Genomic DNA, 6,102 nt, shown 5'->3' on the forward strand with positions numbered 1-6,102 from the left:
CGGATGGAGAGTTTGAGCTGATGCCCTTCGGAGAGGACCCGAACAGGGCAGTGAAAATTGGGACTGGGCTCCCCGAGCTTGCAAGGAAGCAACTTGAGGCCTGCTTGAAAGAAAACGCAGATCTGTTTGCATGGCACGCTTCCGAGATGCCTGGCTTGGACCCCAACGTAGCATGTCACCAGCTGACCATCGACCCCACTGCACTTCCCGTAGTTCAACGTAGGCGTAGGCAGTCTCCCGAGAAATCGGAGGCTGCAGAAAAATGTGTAAAAGACCTCCTAGAGGCAAATTTTATTTCGGAGGCCAGGTATACAACCTGGCTGTCCAACGTTGTACTCGTCAAAAAATCTAATGGAAAGTGGAGGATGTGTTGCGACTATACCGATCTTAACAGGGCTTGCCCTAAAGACTCTTATCCCTTACCTTGCATTGATAGACTTGTTGATAATTCTTCTGGCTTTAAATTATTGTCTTTTATGGATGCTTATTCAGGTTATAACCAAATTCCAATGGCAGTAGCAGATAGAGAAAAAACAGCTTTCATGACCGAGTCGGGCAACTATTACTACAAGGTAATGCCCTTCGGTCTCAAAAATGCAGGAGCTACATACCAGCGAATGATGAACAAAGTCTTCCGAGGACAAATAGGAGACATGCTCGAGGTATACATGGACGACATGATCGTAAAATCCCCAGAGGAACTCGACCATGTCGTGCACCTTCGAAAGGTGTTCGAGCAGGCCAGGAAACACAACATGAGATTCAACCCAGAGAAGTGCACCTTCGGGGTCCGAGCAGGTAAATTCCTGGGATTTTACTTAACTGAGCGAGGAATTGAAGCCAACCCTGACAAGTGTAGAGCTTTTACCGAGCTCCCCACTCCGAGCGATAAGAAGTCCATACAAACTCTTAATGGAATGCTAACATCGCTTTCCAGATTTGTATCCAAATCAGCACAACATGCACTCCCCTTTTTCAAACTGCTAAAGAAAGAAGCAGTCTTCGAATGGACAGATGAATGCGAGCAAGCTCTCCAACATCTGAAAAAGGCCTTATCAGAGCCACCTGTCCTCTCACGACCAAGTGACGAGGAGATATTATACCTGTACCTTTCCGTCGCCTCGGAGGCTGTAAGTGCAGCTCTTATTCGTGAGACAAACGAAGGGCAGAAACCAGTATACTTTACAAGCAAAGCCTTGCAGGGTCCTGAACTAAGATACCAACAAATTGAAAAAATAGCCCTGGCACTAGTTTATGCTGCGAGGAGACTAAGACATTATTTCTTGGCCCATACAATTGTGGTCCGAACAGACCAACCAGTCAAATCTTTGCTTGGCCGACCAGATATGGCGGGCAGGATGCTCAAATGGTCCCTCGAACTCTCAGAATTCGACATTCGTTACGAGAGCAGAAAAGCTCTAAAAGCCCAAGTCCTAGCTGACTTCGTTGCAGAGATGACGAACTCCTCCCCTACAGTGGACGGAGCAGATAAATGGACAATCTTTGTAGATGGAGCATCAAGCGCTACAGGAGCAGGTGCAGGCATCATTCTTGAAAATGAGAATGGCTTACTAATCGAGGTCTCCCTAGCATTATCCTTCCCGACTTCAAACAACCAAGCAGAGTATGAAGCATTCCTCGCTGGACTACGTTTGGCCGAGGACTTGCAAGCCAAGGAGATAAAAATATACACAGATTCGCAACTGGTCGCCTCACAGGTGCTAGGAGAGTATCAAACCAAGAATGATAACCTCTCTGAATACCTGGTGCTAGTAAAAGAAAAGATCACAAAGTTCAACTCTGTTGAAATATTACATGTTCCCCGCGAACACAACAAAAGGGCAGATATCCTGTCCAAGCTGGCAAGCACAAAAAGGAAGGGCGGAAACAAATCTGTCATCCAAGAGATACTCCCTCGTCCAAGCATAGAAAAACCAAGCAAGGTTGTGGACATAAACGTCATTGGCGACAAAGACTGCTGGATGACTCCAGTATACAACTTCCTCGAGCACGGAACTCTCCCTGACGACCAGAAACAAGCAGCTATAGTCAGACGAAGAGCCTGCTCCTATGTCATCCTTGATGGAAAATTATACAGGAGAGGATTCTCCATTCCTCTCCTAAAATGTGTGGACGAGGACACAGCAGATTACATCCTGCGCGAAGTCCATGAGGGCATTAACGCCCAACACCTGGGAGGAAGGTCACTTGCCAGGAAAGCTCTACGAGCAGGGTACTATTGGCCTACCATGCAACAGGACGCCAAAGACCACGTAAAAAAATGTGACAAATGCCAAAGGCATGGGGATATGCACTTAGCTCCCCCTCGAGAACTAAAATCTTTGTCTTCCCCCTGGCCCTTCGCCTGGTGGGGCATGGACTTACTTGGTCCTTTTACCAAAGGACTTTATCAAAATCGCTACCTAATAGTAGCAGTGGACTACTTCACAAAGTGGGTGGAAGCCGAACCCCTCTCCGACATCACATCACTCAGAGTCCTGCGCTTCTTCAAAAGAAACGTACTAGCTAGATTCGGAATACCACAGGTGGTAGTCACAGACAACGGAACACAATTTACAGACAAAGACTTTCAAGCATTCCTTGTTGCCCTGGGCACCAAGCAGCACTTCACATCGGTCGAGCACCCCCAAACCAACGGGCAAGCTGAAGCAGCCAACAGAGTAATCCTGAGAGGGTTACGAAGAAGACTTGACCAAAACAAAAAGAAATGGGTCGAAGAGCTTGACAGTGTACTCTGGGCCTATCGAACAACCCCACACTCCACAACTGGAGAGACCCCCTTCCGATTGGTATATGGAACGGAGGCAGTTATCCCCGTAGAGATTGGGGAACCATCTCGTCGGACTGAGCAGCCTCTTGACGAGGAGCAAAATGACGAAGCACTTCGAGAGGAGCTTGACCTCGTCGAAGAAATTCGAACAGGAGCTTCTTTAAAGGAGGCCACCCTGAAGCAGAAAATAGCTGCCCGTCATGACACCAAAGTCATCAAAAGAGAATTCGAGGTGGGCAGCCTCGTCCTAAGACGCAGTGCAGACTCCCAGGATGGCAAACTTGCACCCAATTGGGAAGGACCATACCGCGTCATTGACAAAACAGAAAATGGTGCATACTATCTCGAGGACCTTCGAGGGAAGAAACTTCCTCGACCTTGGAATGCCCAGAAATTGAAACAATATTACAGCTAAGTTATTGCCACACTAAAAGGCTGCTCGCACTTCAGAACACAACGAACCGAGCACCTTAGACAACGGAGGGCACCATGGCACACGTGCTCATCTAAAACCATAGCAGGGGAACTAATTCACCATAAGGGAAATGGAACTCCTGCTAGACGAGGATAACTCTCGAAACGAGCCCATCGTCCCCGTGCCACGACCTAGCACCCAGCTCGCGATGGGAGGTTCAGGTTGCGAAGAAGGGTACACTAGCGTGCTTGTATTCGCGTAACTTAGAAACAACTCTAAGTGCTTATACAGTTCCCCAAACTGTTTAAGTCAAAACAGAGGAGACTACCCTCAATAAAACATGCTCAGTATCAAGCAGGGGAGACCTCCCCGGCGAAATAACAACGAGCGCAGCATTCATACATGCAAAAATATGATAAGTATACAAAATAGGCATAAAAATAAACAGGCAAAACTTAGCACACCAACTTGCTCGAATGAGCATACCAGCATGCCAGACGAGCACCTCAACACATTTCGTTAAGTTAAAAATGGGGACAAGCTCCCCGGTTCAGGTTTTGAGCAATAAACTAGCATAAAATTTGGCTAAGTTAAAAAGGAGGAAACAAACCTCCCCGGTTGAAAATTTTAAACAACAAATTTCATGAAAAATTTTCTAAGTTATGAGACGGGGAAGCTCCCCGGTTGAAATTTTTAACAACAAAATTTCCCCAAAATTTTCTAAGTTAAATAGACGGGGAGGCTCCCCGGTTGAAATTTTAAACAACAAATTTCTCCAAAAATTTTCTAAGTTAAAAAGGAGGAAACATACACGCGAGCAGAAAATGTAAACGTACATACGAGCAGATATAGACGAGCAATTATAAACAAGCTTAGATAAATAAAAAGGGCATCTGCCCGGAATTGTCATAAAAATCATACGGGGACAAAAGCCCACTTGTTCAAGAATTACAAACCATGGCTCAAAGGCCCCAAAAATCAAAGAGACAAAAATAAATTACAAAGGCCGGGGACATCTACTCCTCGCACCTATCTTCCTGCTCATTCACGTCATCCTGCCCGTCTTCATGACCCTCCTCGAACACCGCTTCAGCATCATCCTCCTCTTCGTCAGAGTCGGCCAGGCCAGCAGGGATAACAATCTGGCCATCCTGGACCTGCCCGTTCACATGCATTCCTCGGGTCACCAGCTCCACATCAGGATTGAGACACTTGATTTGAGCAATCACCTTGACCAAGTCTGCTCGGGTGGTCAACCCCTCGGCAGCCTTATGCTCGTTCTCGCCCGGAGCCATGACAGCATTAAGCCTTTCAATTTCAGCCCGAGCAGCATCCAAATCCTCTCCCCTTTTACGGTGCTCGTCCAGCTGGTCACCCCAATGTTTTTGCTTCTCCCTGAGGTCATCCACAACAAGTTCGAGCTGGTTGATCCGACCTTTGGCCCGCTCGTGCTTGGTCCGGGCAGTGTCCAGCTGCTTGACTAACGTTTCCCGCTCGTCACCAAGGACAAGGCTGCTCGAGACCATTCGCACCATAGCAGCCATGTCACGAGCATGCTGCTGACGACGAACCTCTGGTTCCTGGTCAAGAATAGCAGCCCGTTCAGTTTCAAAGACCTCCGGAGGATACTTCTCAAAAAATCTATCCACGGTAAAGCACCGAGGAACTGGAAAATTTCTGCATCCTCCCATGCCCGCATCTTCAACCGGGGAATCTTCTTCTCTTGTCCTCTTCGCTGGAGGAGGCCGGGGAGCTGAGGTAGGGGTGCCCGAACCAACACCCGAGGTCCCAATCACCTGCACGGAAGGGGTCCCCGGCCTCACTTCTTGGGAAGCTCTGGCAACAATCTTCTTTTTTCCTCGGCCAGACCTGCTCGCCTTCTCATCCTGCTTGGCCTTCAGCATACGCTCGGCAATGGTTTCCATTTCGTCTGCAAATAAATGACGAACACGTTAGTAAAGCACGAGGAATACACACAACAATAGCAGAAATTTTTCTAAGTTAAAAATAGAAAAGAAGCAATACCCAAGCACAGCCTAACCTCCCCGGCATTCTTACACTTGAGGAGGTTCCTAGTATTTATAAAGCGGGGAGAGACCTTCGCCTTCCCATGCTCGTCCCTTAGTGTGACTCCCTTACGAGTCGTCCAGATGCCCGGAGTAAAACCGGCCACAAAGGCCTTCAAATTTTCAAAGGCAGCCATCTCCTCGGGAGACAAGTCTGCGTCCCCGGTAGTATACTCCTTAGGTTCCTTCCGGAAGTGATCATACGACCAACTAAGGGGGAACTTAGGAACTGCTCGGAAGATAACTTGCCCGTTGTCATCTTTACGAACAACACCCTGCTCGTCCCTATCTTCTTCCAGTTCCAACAAACTCTCCCGAGCAGCTGGAGACTCTGGCCGGATGATGAAATACCTCTCCTTGAAGTCCTTGATAGAATCCACAAACATTTTAAACAATTTGACATCCTCGTGATGCTTTAAGGAAACCCAATTCTGACGAGGGGCACGCCCAACCTCCCTCGTCGGCTTACGTTGAATCTTGAAAATTCTAAAGAAAAGAGGAAGAGTGGGACGAACACTCCTATACGTGCAGAGGTGCTCGAACCCCATGATAAAAGACCATGAATTCGGATGCAGCTGCGACGGAGCCACCTGCAAGGCTTTAAGCACGCTGGCCGCAAAGGGGCTGAACGGCAGCCTGAGCCTCATCTCCTTAAAAACAAACTCGTACATAGCAAAGTCGTGCCCGGCAAAGGACGAGCACACCCGTTCACCCTCCCCGGGTATACGGGTCGACCAATTCTGAAGCCCGTCTGCTCTCTGCTGCTCGACGATCATATGTAATCTTGGGTCCTGGGAAGTAAGCGCCGAGGCTATCCCCCGGGGTTCTGG

This window comes from Trifolium pratense, linkage group LG2 (genome assembly GCF_020283565.1).
Source record: "Trifolium pratense cultivar HEN17-A07 linkage group LG2, ARS_RC_1.1, whole genome shotgun sequence".
Classification (NCBI taxonomy): Eukaryota; Viridiplantae; Streptophyta; class Magnoliopsida; order Fabales; family Fabaceae; genus Trifolium; species Trifolium pratense.